General features: G+C 40.6%; 1 protein-coding gene across 25 annotated transcripts in view; it reads right to left on the reverse strand.

The window, feature by feature from the left end:
- The window catches only part of ZBTB20 (zinc finger and BTB domain containing 20), an 865,400-nt gene that overhangs the window by 197,456 nt on the left and 655,895 nt on the right, over positions 1 to 12,049 (reverse strand). For all 25 annotated transcript variants that reach the window (XR_011464022.1, XR_011464033.1, XM_070369724.1 and 22 more), the window contains one exon: positions 2,844 to 2,883. The gene's annotated coding sequence lies outside the window, so the exon portion shown is untranslated. The remainder of the gene's footprint in view (positions 1 to 2,843; positions 2,884 to 12,049) is intronic.

Genomic DNA, 12,049 nt, shown 5'->3' on the forward strand with positions numbered 1-12,049 from the left:
GCTGGCTTTTTTTCTGATTGCGATCTTCTGTTGCTCCCCCCTCCCCCATACTCACCTGATAAACTACAGCTCACTCTTCAGGCTTTTAGGTTCCGCTTGGGCACCCCCCATGTGCAGGCAGGTGCTCCTGCTTCTTTTTTGATCCCTTGCTACATCTTGTATACCTCCATTTCAGTGGCCATCACATGGCATGGCCTTTATTTATGTATATCTCCCTATCAGGCTGATTTTTAACAATGGGGAGCATTTCTTATTTATTTAGCAGTTTTAAGAACTGAGAATAGTGACTGGTTTTCCATAAACGTTTGTTGACTGAAAACTGAATAAAGAGCCATACGTGATAATCCATCAAAACCTAAGCTAAGCAGTAGTATTAGCTTCTACAAGCAGGATAGGAGCCTCCAAGCAATGCAATGAAGGCAGAAGACCCCAGTAGTAAGGCACTTTGGATGGTTATCACTGGGTGAAAGGAAGAGTGGGAGATCAAGGGTGTGATAGAGGAATGTCTTGTTAACAGAGAAGGTAGGCAGTGAATTTTCAGGCTTTTCAACGTTTAGTTTTCAATAGAGAAAGGTCCTTTCTGAGAATGCATCTGAGTTTGAACTGTGGACAGTTCTACATTATAAGAACCTGGTTCTCAAATAGGGCGAGTCTGTGCTATCTACTTCAAGGCAGCATGTCAGGTCATGGAGGGCTCCTCTCTGCTCTGCTAAAGATGAATGGGATGAAACACTTTCGGGGGAACGTCTGGAAGCTATTCAGCTCCTATTGAAATCTATGTAAAATCCAGACTGGGACTTTGGACTAAAGGCAGTGCCAAGGAGAAAAAATTCGAACAGGCAGAATGTTGTACCTGCCTGGAGGAGGCCATTCAGTGGCATTAGGAGCTAGAAGCGCTAAGGGATAATGTTTTCACCTGACCCCAGGGAACTTTTCTTCTCCTTCTGATGGGCTCCTGGGGCACCACCTCTGGAGCCATCAGCTGTGTCTGTGGGCACATGAGGTCAGCAGAACTGTCACAGGCCCCGTCACCCTTGAAATAAAGGCAGTCTCAGGATTTTAAACAATCTAAGCAATCATGAAGCCTGGCCTGGGAGGTGGGAAAAGGTTAGTGGGTACATGGATGGGCGCTCAGTCTATTCCAGGTCACTTGCTCAGCCTCATTTCTGGTTAAAACTTGGATCTTTCTAGAAGCTGCCAGATTGATGGCTGATGTAGAATCGAATCAGTTTCACATTTTCCTATGAGCCAGGCACGGCCTTTCAATTATGTTTTTTATCTCAAAGGTCTCCCCTCGATTTCTAATCTATGACCCAGGTCTCCAGGCCCCTGCACTGCTTGTGTCTGAAGCTTGCCCTCCAGTGCTGACGTCATAATAGCTGAGCCAGGCGGGCAGGAGTGCACAGTGCTGACTCATCCCCGGTGATGTGAGGATTAATGCCTTGTCTAACACACAGCTATTATGTGAACTGTTTTTACACAAAAGAACTGTAACAAAAATGATTTGCCAGTCAGAGGACTAGAAATACACAGTGCTAGGTAACTGGAGTAGGGACACAGAGACTTAAAGTGGTAACTGCAAGCATGAACGCCGACACCCTCCAAAGCACTGACAGACCCACTCTATCAACACCGAGAATGAGGAATAACAAGACTTGTCAGGGGCAGAGAGGACCCACCCCTGCTGTATAAATGCATTACACACAGCACCAGTCTTTGGGGAGTTTAATCAATCTCCTTTCTCTGTCAAATAACTGTCACTTTAGACTTTAGCCTTAGCATCCTTTGGAGGATATTGCTCCCCTAAATATATTTGCAACTCGCTTCTAGGAATGTGAGTGGAAGCCACACACAAGCAAAAGAGCCATGGGAACACCCTTTCTGTGCAAATGATTGCAACACAAGAAATAACCTCGCAGTGTGAAGGCGTCAGTGAAGTAAGACAGAGTGTTGTGAATAGGGGACAGCGTTCACCAGAGAGTGAGAAGCAGCTGGAAGGACGCTGATAATATTTATCCCGTGAGTGACTGCCACTACCTGTAGCATCACTTGGGTAGTGTCTCACACAGTGACTTTGATTATCTGGGTTCAGGGCCCCAGAATCTCTTTCAAGCAGCTCGAGGTAAAATTTATCCAAACCAACTCAGTGCAGCCTAATTTGGGCTTTAAATAATAAATATTCTGTCTTTTCATCTGAAATCAAGTTATTATTTTTCCCCAAATGACTTTCCATCTTTTCTAAAAAGAGAATGGTACCTTCTATAAACCTCCTAGCATATGTAATCCTGGATTTCTCTCTTTTTTTTCCTGGACTTTACAATTTCACAGGATTTCAGCCTAAATGACTGAAGTTTTATACTTCAGTCTTATACTTCCTGTAAAAGGATATTAGAAATTTTGTACAAAAAATGAAACCTCTGATCTAGAAGTTGAAGTAAAAAGCTATTGAACCTAGCGATGGGTATATAACTGAAGAATAAATAATTGCCCATTGATTGACAGCAGAGCAAAAGCCCAACTGTTGCTGGTATCTGACTGAAGAATGTAAGCTGTAGTCTAGAAGAGCAGTGACTTTTGCAAAGAGCAGCTGTGGCCAAGTCAAAGGCAGTCTTTATATAACACAAGCCCAGTGGCTTGGGCTGCTGGCCTTTTCAGCCCCGTCATGATGGCAACTACTACTATCACCAAGACCATCGACTCCAAACATGAAAGAAGCTAATACACAGTTAAGACGCGCTGGAAACCACAACAAAGCCAACTGGAAAACATGCCAATAAAGACTCAAAATTCCCAAATCAGGCACTTTTGTTTTTTTTGAAAAGTAAAGAAACCATTTTACTTACACAGAGAGAAGGGGCAGGCCACAGGCTGATGGTCAAGGAACTGAAAATCAAAGACAAAACAAGGAATTAAAAATAAACCCAATGATACTGTGGAGAGAAGGAAAGAAAATTATGTTTAGACAGGACTTGTTGCTCCTAAAGCATGAGCAGTAAGAGCCCATTTTGTCACCTGGAGCCCAAGATTCAGGACTCATAAAATGTCCAAAGATGTGGCCTCTTGCTGTCTGATCAATGTAGAAGGGGTGGTACCTCTTTCTTTGTCAGCTTTATTTTGATCGGAATCATATAAACAGTTTCTAGAGTTATGCTGTTCAATATAGTAGCACTAGCCATATATACCTATTTAAATGTAAAATACTTAAAATTTAATAAAAAAGTAAATGTTTGGTTCCTTGGTCTACTAGTCACATCCCTAGTGCTCCATAGCCTCCTGTGGCTGGTGGCTTGCCTTATAGACAGACCGTTTCTATCATTGCTTAAATAGCTATTGGGTAGCACAGTGAGAACAAGTAAAAGCTTTACTATGTTGTACATGACAAATCTTAGCTAATTTTGACAAAGATAGACTTTCATAGACTTTGCTTCTTTGAAGGGTAGATTTAGAATGTTTAATGCTTTGGATACATTCAAAACCTCCATGTGCTGTCAGTCATTAACTGACAGTGGTTACTGCCTTGTCTGCTGCATAGCACCAGGCTAAGAATGTGCCCTCTGACAAAAGGATTTTAAAGAAAAGCATCTGTCCCCTAAAATGCATTTCTAATAATAAAAACTTCAGTTTTCTGCTATACATCAACATGAATCAACATAGGCAGAAACCAATATAATACTGTAAAGTAATTATCCTTCAATTAAAAATAAATAAATGTAAAAGGAGAAAAAAAAACACAAACTTCAGTTTGGGGGGAGTTGACCTTAACAGTGTCTCATTCTGTATTTCAAGTCTGACAATTTTCTTTTGTAATCGTCAACACACAAGTCAAATAAGCGATTAATGGGCTGGCCTGCTCACTATTGTTTTGATAGCTTTTCTTACAGAGAAATAAAACTGAAGTAACAGAAGATCCAAGAGAATAAACCAAACAAGGATGCTGAGAAGACAAAGCAGGTCTCCTTATCCCACCCCACTCAAATATGTCAAGGACTTAAAATACGCTGGTTGAATTTTTGTGTCTCTGACACTGTAGTTTTAGCCACTTCACATAAGGCCTCCAGAAAAATGCAAAACAAACTGTATTAAAAAAGATCACGTAGAAAGACCTGATTAAATAAATTAGCATAGAATAAGGCTAAAGCAGAAAACTGGCAATTAGAGCTTCACTTCTCAGCAAGTTTTCTGGACAAATGCACCATTGTAGAGATTCCTCCAAAAACTACATCTTTGTTTTTGTGGACTAGGTGAAACCCTGTTCCATGAACATGCAGGAGTGAAGGATGGTGTTTACCTCTTTGGACAAGAAGAGTTAAATTGAAAATCTGCAGCTTGGACCATAAAGAGAGGTTGGGGGTCTCCAGTGATTTTAAATTGTTTCACAAAATTGATGAGCTTAATGAAAATTTTAAGCAAGATAATTAACTTATGTATGATTCACTGAAAGTACACACAAACTTGAAATATATATGTGAGTGTCTATATATATATATATATATATAGACCAACTAGCTTCAAAGACTTTAAAACTCTAAGTTTTGCTACATTCTAGTCCCGTCTACAAGCTGGGATCCTAGACTATCACACTGGTGCATCTTTTAAACTATTTTTCCTTCCTTATTTTCTTCTTTTCTCCTTTCCTTCCTTCCCACTGGCTCCCCCAATATTTTTGAGGTTGCTTTCTTTCCCAACCTTTGAAAAAACAGAGAAAAATATGATTGGTGGTTAATCTGTGCAGTGTGCTCGCTTATTTTTCTGTTGTATGTTATAAACCCAGTAAGTCTCAATAATAATTATGCTCTTTTTGAACTATACTCAGCATTTATGTTCTTATATCTAAGCATACAACTTTCTAAATTTCAAGGAGTATTTATTCATAAAAGTTAATCAGTCAAAATTAAATTTTTGATGTGATCAAAAGAGATCGATGTAAATTATACCCAGATTGACTAATATATCCAAGGTCTGGAATGAAAAACTATCTTTCCTGGATGTCAAATGACACACAGGCTGTCAATGACAGGAATCCAAGATGGAGAGAAAATTCACAGTGTGTATGTCACAGTCTAAGACAAATTAAAGCCAAGTTAAATTAAAGATTTTATTGGATATAATTGTTGTCTTTATGTATTAATGAAAATCAATAATATCTATCCCAAATTTAATATTAAGGCTAAAAATTTAATCTCAGAGTTCTTCTACAATTTATAAACGTTCATAAATGTCAAAAGGCCCCTGTTTCTTGATTGAATTACAATCTGCTATGCAATTTTGAAAATATGTATTAATCTGCATGGGTTTATTTTTGTTCAGCTCAAATTGTTATTTTATTGATATGTGCCCTTTCTGCCTAAGTGATATTCACTTTGTATGTCTGTATATTGTTTTCATCTGAAATGCAAAGAATTATCTACAGTGGTTTTGCACGAGATTAAAATCATTTGCATTAAGCATGCTGGGTTCAAAGCACAAATATCTAGCAAAGAGTAAAGAACTGTAAAGGCCAAATGAATCAGGACCTTAAAACAGTAGGGGAGGCAAGAATAGAGGGAGGGAGAGGGGTTAAGTCTGACTTTAGTTTTGTGATATCTGAGTAGAGTCCGAAATGCAGTACTTGGATGCAATCTCAAAAACGACAGAATGATCTCTGTTTGTTTCCAAGGCAATCCATTCAATATCACAGTAATCCAAGTCTATGCCCCAACCAGTAATGCTGAAGAAGCTGAAGTTGAAAGGTTCTATGAAGACCTACAAGACCTTTTAGAACTAACACCCCAAAAAGATGTCTTTTCATTATAGGGGACTGGAATGCAAAAGTAGGAAGTCAAGAAACACCTGGAGTAACAGGCAAATTTGGCCTTGGAATACGGAATGAAGCAGGGCAAAGACTAATAGAGTTTTGCCAAGAAAATGCGCTGGTCATAGCAAACACCCTCTTCCAACAACACAATAGAAGACTCTACACATGGACATCACTAGATGGTCAACACCGAAATCAGATTGACTATATTCTTTGCAGCCAAAGATGGAGAAGCTCTATACAGTCAACAAAAACAAGACCAGGAGCTGACTGTGGCTCAGATCATGAACTCCTTATTGCCAAATTCAGACTTAAATTGAAGAAAGTAGGGAAAACCACTAGACCATTCAGGTATGACCTAAATCAAATCCCTTATGATTATACAGTGGAAGTGAGAAATAGATTTAAGGGCCTAGATCTGATGGATAGAGTGCCTGATAAACTACGGAATGAGGTTCGTAACATTGTACAGGAGACAGGGATCAAGACCATCCCCAAGGAAAAGAAATGCAAAAAAGCAAAACGGCTGTCTAGGGAGGCCTTACAAATAGCTGTGAAAAGAAGAGAAGCGAAAAGCAAAGGAGAAAAGGGAAAGATATAAGCATCTGAATGCAGAGTTCCAAAGAATAGAAAGAAGAAATAAGAAAGCCTTCCTCAGTGATCAATGCAAAGAAATAGAGGAAAACAACAGAATGAGAAAGACTAGAGATCTCTTCAAGAAAATTAGAGATACCAAGGGAACATTTCCTGAAAAGATGGGCTCGATAAAGGACAGAAATGGTATGGACCTAACAGAAACAGAAGATATGAAGAAGAGGGGGCAAGAATACACTGCTGCTGCTGCTAAGTCGCTTCAGTTGTGTCCGACTCTTGTGCAACCCCACAGACAGCAGCCCACTAGGCTCCTCTGTCCCTGGGATTCTCCAGGCAAGAATACTGGAGAGGATTGTCATTTCCTTCTCCAATGCATGAAAGTGAAAAGTGAAAGTGAAGTTGCTCAGTTGTGCCCGACTCTTCGTGACCCCATGGACTGCAGCCTACCAGGCTTCTCCATCCATGGGATTTTCCAGGCAAGAGTATTAGAGTGGGGTGCCATAAGAATACACAGAACTGTACAAAAAAGATCTTCACGACCCAGATAATCACGATGGTGTAATCACTCATCTAGAGCCAGACATCCTGGAATGTGAAGTCAAGTGGGCCTTAGAAAGCATCACTACGAACAAAGCTAGTGGAGGTGATGGAATTCCAGTTGAGCTATTTCAAATCCTGAAAGATGATGCTGTGAAAGTGCTGCACTTAATATGTGAACAAATGTGGAAAACTTAGCAGTGGCCATAGGACTGGAAAAGATCAGTTTTTATTCCAATCCCAAAGAAAGGCAATGCCAAAGAATGCTAAAACTACCGCACAATTGCATTCATCTCACATGCTAGTAAAGTAATGCTCAAAATTCTCCAAGCCAGGCTTCAGCAATACGTGAACCGTGAACTTCCAGATGTTCAAGCTGGTTTTAGAAAATGCAGAGGAACCAGAGATCAAATTGCCAACATCTGCTGGATCATCAAAAAAGCAAGAGAGTTCCAGAAAAACATCTATTTCTGCTTTATTGACTATGCCAAAGCCTTTGACTGTGTGGATCACAATACACTGTGAAAAATTCTGAAAGAGATTGGAATACCAGACCACCTGACCTGCCTCTTGAGAAATCTGTATGCAGGTCAGGAAGCAACAGTTAGAACTGGACATGGAACAACAGACTGGTTCCAAATAGGAAAAGGAGTACGTCAAGGCTGTATATTGTACCTGCTTATTTAACTTCTATGCAGAGTACATCATGAGAAACTCTGGGCTGGAAGAAGCACAAGCTGGATTCAAGATTGTGGGGAGAAATATCAATAACCTCAGATATGCAGATGACACCACTCTTATGGCAGAAAGGGAAGAGGAACTCAAAAGCCTCTTGATGAAAGTGAAAGTGGAGAGTGAAAAAGTTGGCTTAAAGCTCAACATTCAGAAAACGAAGATCATGGCATCCGGTCCCATCACTTCATGGGAAATAGATGGGGAAACAGTGGAAACAGTGTCAGACTTTATTTTTCTGGGCTCCAAAATCACTGCAGATGGTGACTGCAGCCATGAAATTAAAAGACGCTTTACTCCTTGGAAGGAAAGTTATGACCAACCTAGATAGCATATTCAAAAGCAGAGACATTACTTTGCCAACAAAGGTTCGTCTAGTCAAGGCTATGGTTTTTCCTGTGGTCATGTATGGATGTGAGAGTTGGACTGTGAAGAAGGCTGAGCGCCGAAGAATTGATGCTTCTGAACTGTGGTGTTGGAGAAGACTCTTGGGAGTCCCTTGGACTGCAAGGAGATCCAACCAGTCCATTCTGAAGGAGATCAGCCCTGGGATTTCTTTGGAAGAAATGATGCTAAAGCTGAAACTCCAGAACTTTGGCCACCTCATGTGAAGAGTTGACTCATTGGAAGAGACTCTGATGCTGGGAGGGATTGGGGGCAGGAGGAGAAGGGGACGACAGAGGATGAGATGGCTGGATGGCATCACTGACTCAATGGACATAAGTCTGAGTGAACTCTGGGAGTTGGTGATGGACAGGGAGGCCTGGCGTGCTGTGATTCATGGGGTCGCAAAGAGTCGGACACGACTGAGCGACTGAACTGAACTGAACTGATCAGTCTCCATGGAAGTAAAAGTATTATTAACTGTAATGAAAGATTAGTCCTTCTGATTTCTGTGTATGTAATGTTCCAGGGCAATGATTACCAACTTTTGAAGGTGATGCAGATGCCTATGAAAATCTCTCTTCCTAAAATTCTTCAAAAATAACAAGTTTCAAGCATCTCCCAAACTCCAAGGAGGTCCTCTAAGAATTCCAGGTTAGTAACCCTCGGCCTAAAGGGAGAGGGGAGAAAGTGTTCTTTCAGTCCCCTTGCTCATCACTTCTAGGATGATTTAACAAGTTGCTATAAAGTTAAAGCCAGGAGTAAATGAAATGTATGAAAATGGAGCATACTACATGGGTAAATATGTGTGACTAGAGACACACAGACTCCTTCACAGGACTTCCAGACTCTGACTTTCCTAGTCCTTGACAACTTCTTTATGAGAAAGGCCATAGAGCCTTAGGGACAATAAGGTAAAGGAAATAATGAGCAAAGGAATGATAATAAGAGGTACTATTCACTGAAGACCTTCTGTGGTTTCAGGTATCCTAAGTAAATGTTCTTCAATTTGAATACGGGCAGACCCAGGGAAGTGGAGCAGTCTGACGAGTATGCAAAGCCACAAAGTAAATAATAAAGATGTGGCTGTCTCTTTAGAGAGTCAGTTGTCCTTGTGGTTAAGTAATTCAAAATCTTATTTGTACATGTACTCATTTATCCAATAATTACTTCTTGAAAGTTATATACAAAAAGAACAGACCCTGTTCTTGTCCCCATGGAACTTCCAGTTTGGTGAAACAAACAAGGATTTGTTGAGGAGCAGAAAGCAGAATATGTACATATTTTTAGGATGAAGCCTGAGACTTTACTGAAAGCCTAATTTGTGGCACACTGTTTCAGGCATCAGTTCAGTTCAGTTCAGTCGCTCAGTCGTGTTCGACTCTTTACAACCCCATGAATCGCAGCACGCCAGGCCTCCTTGTCCATCACCAACTCCTGGAGTTCACTCAGACTCATGTCCATCGAGTCAGTGATGCCATCCAGCCATCTCATCCTCTGTCATCCCCTTTTCCTCCTGCCCCCAATCCCTCCCAGCATCAGGCATCAGGCACCCCAAATACTGGATGCTCACCTTAGCTTGAGGATCACCTGCCTAGAAGAGTTTAAAAAGCAGCTCTAACAGTATATTATTTAATCCTGACTACAAGAGTATATAGTGTCATTTTTACTTAGCAGCCCACTCCAGTACTCTTGCCTGGAAAACCCACGGATGGAGGAGCCTGGTGGACTGCAGTCCACAGGGTCGCGAAGAGTCGGACATGACTGAGCGACTTCCCTTTCCCTTTCCCTTTCTACTTTACCAGAGAAAAAATGAGATTTGAGAAATTAGAAAACTCACCTTAAATCAGACAGTTTCTTGGATTTAATGAGTTTGTACTGTTCCAAAGTCTATATATTTATAAATCCTAAGTTCCCGTGCCTCTTGGTATTCCTCTCTTTATGCTTGCCCTTGACATCTGGACTAATTCAGGAATTTGTTAGGCTAGTTCAGGCTTCTTCTTTGGAAGGAGACATATTTGGCTTGATTTGGATTCTACATATTGGATGGTGGTAAGGGAAAGCTGTTGTTAATATTACACCTATTTTATGGGCAGAAGCTGAGCCACTTGCCAGTTGAGGTAACTGGCTGGATTAACAAAGGAGCCCAGGGGGCCAGTCTCTCATTCCTCTTGACTAACTCCAAGGCTAGGCAATGGTACTGTCCAAGGGCTTTTCTGCAAGTGGGGTTCACACTGGCTGGTAAAGAGTGAGAGAAACTTGCTAAGGAAAAATAATAGTACATTAAAAAAATGGGAAATAATCATAACTCACTCACAAAAACTGGTTACTTTCAGCATTGTGAATAGAAAAGAGAGAACTTATTCATCACAAATGAATCAGAAAATTAGAATGTGTCACAGCATTGATGACAGAGCTGAGGAATTCAGATGAACTGAAGTTCAACACTTATCCTTCTATCTGAATAGGGTAAATGGTGAGACAACAGGGCAGAAATGACCTCTTAGACATCCCTTTAATCCTTCCAATCTTTCTTTTCCAACTACTCTCTCTAATATTTAGGTGGGTTTATATCTTTGTTTTCTATGGGTAGAGATAACATTTTAACATTCTTTTCATGTTCTAGAAGTATTGTGTTAATTAATTCTTATGTGGGAGTCATTCCAAACAGTAGGATGAAGATTTTTTACCTTATTGATTTTCCTAATACCTTTCTGGCTTCAAGTGTTTTCAAAGGAAGAGGCATTATTGGATTTTTAGATTCATATGTCTCTCAGAGTAAGTGCCAGCTTCATAGGTTCCTGTCAATTGATATTCCATCTTCACTCTGGATACATGATTTCCTTTATCTGACAGATTCAAGAAATTTTATACTAGATTTAATGACATTTCATGCACCCTGAATTTGGAGGTTTTTAATTCTCTATTTTCTACCTGGCAAAAGATTTACAAGTTAAAGTCAGGTGGAAGGGTTATTCAGATGTGCATACAAAGCATGCTCAATTTCCCATTAGGTACTCTGGGGTCTCCTGCAAGTTTCTTGGTCTTAAGGAGACTGACTATAAATGCCATAAATGGTCATTCATATCTTGGGGGCCTGCTTTTCAAGACCATCTTGAGAAGAACAATAGGAATATCATAGTGATGCTTTACCATTCCTTAAAATACTATGATAATTCTGAATAATGCCTACCTTCAAAATTTAGATGATGAAATAATGATCAGTAAAAAGAGAGAATTCAAAAACTAAAGTTCAGGGGCTTCTCTGGTGGCCCAGTAGTTAAGAATCTTCCTGCCAATGTAGGGGCAGGCTGGATCCCTGGTCAGGAACTAAGACTCCCACATGCTGCAGAGCAGCTAAACCCATGAGCCACAGCTACTAAGCCCACATATCTTGGAGCCCACGTGCCACAACTACTGAAGCCTGTGCACCACAGCTGGAGAGTCCTTGTGACAAAGCGGAAGAACCCCCTGACACCATGAAGATTCTGCATGCCACAACTAAGACCCAATGCAACCAAATTCATAAATATTAAAAACTAAAAAACTCACATGTATCCCATTGTTCATTGCAGCACTATTTACAATAGCTAGTACATGGAAGCAACCTAGATGTCCCTCGACAGATAAATGGATAAAGAAGTGGTACATATACACAATGGAATATTACTCAGCCATAAAAAAGAACACATTTGAGTCAGTTCTAATGAGGTGGATGAACCTAGAACCTATTATACAGAGTGAAGTAAGTCAGAAAGAGAAAGATAAATATCGTATTCTAATGCATATATGGGCTTCCCTGGTGGCTCAGAGGTTAAAGCATCTGCCTCCAATGTGGGAGACCCAGGTTCGATCCCTGGGTCCAGATGATTCCCTGGAGAAGGAAATGGTAACCCACTCCAGTATTCTTGCCTGGAAAATCCCAGGGACGGAGAAGCCTGGTAGGCTACAGTCCACGGGGTCGCAAAGAGTCGGACATGACTGAGCAACTATATACGACTGAGCGTA

Source organism: Bos mutus, chromosome 1 (genome assembly GCF_027580195.1).
Source record: "Bos mutus isolate GX-2022 chromosome 1, NWIPB_WYAK_1.1, whole genome shotgun sequence".
In the NCBI taxonomy this organism is placed as follows: domain Eukaryota; kingdom Metazoa; phylum Chordata; class Mammalia; order Artiodactyla; family Bovidae; genus Bos; species Bos mutus.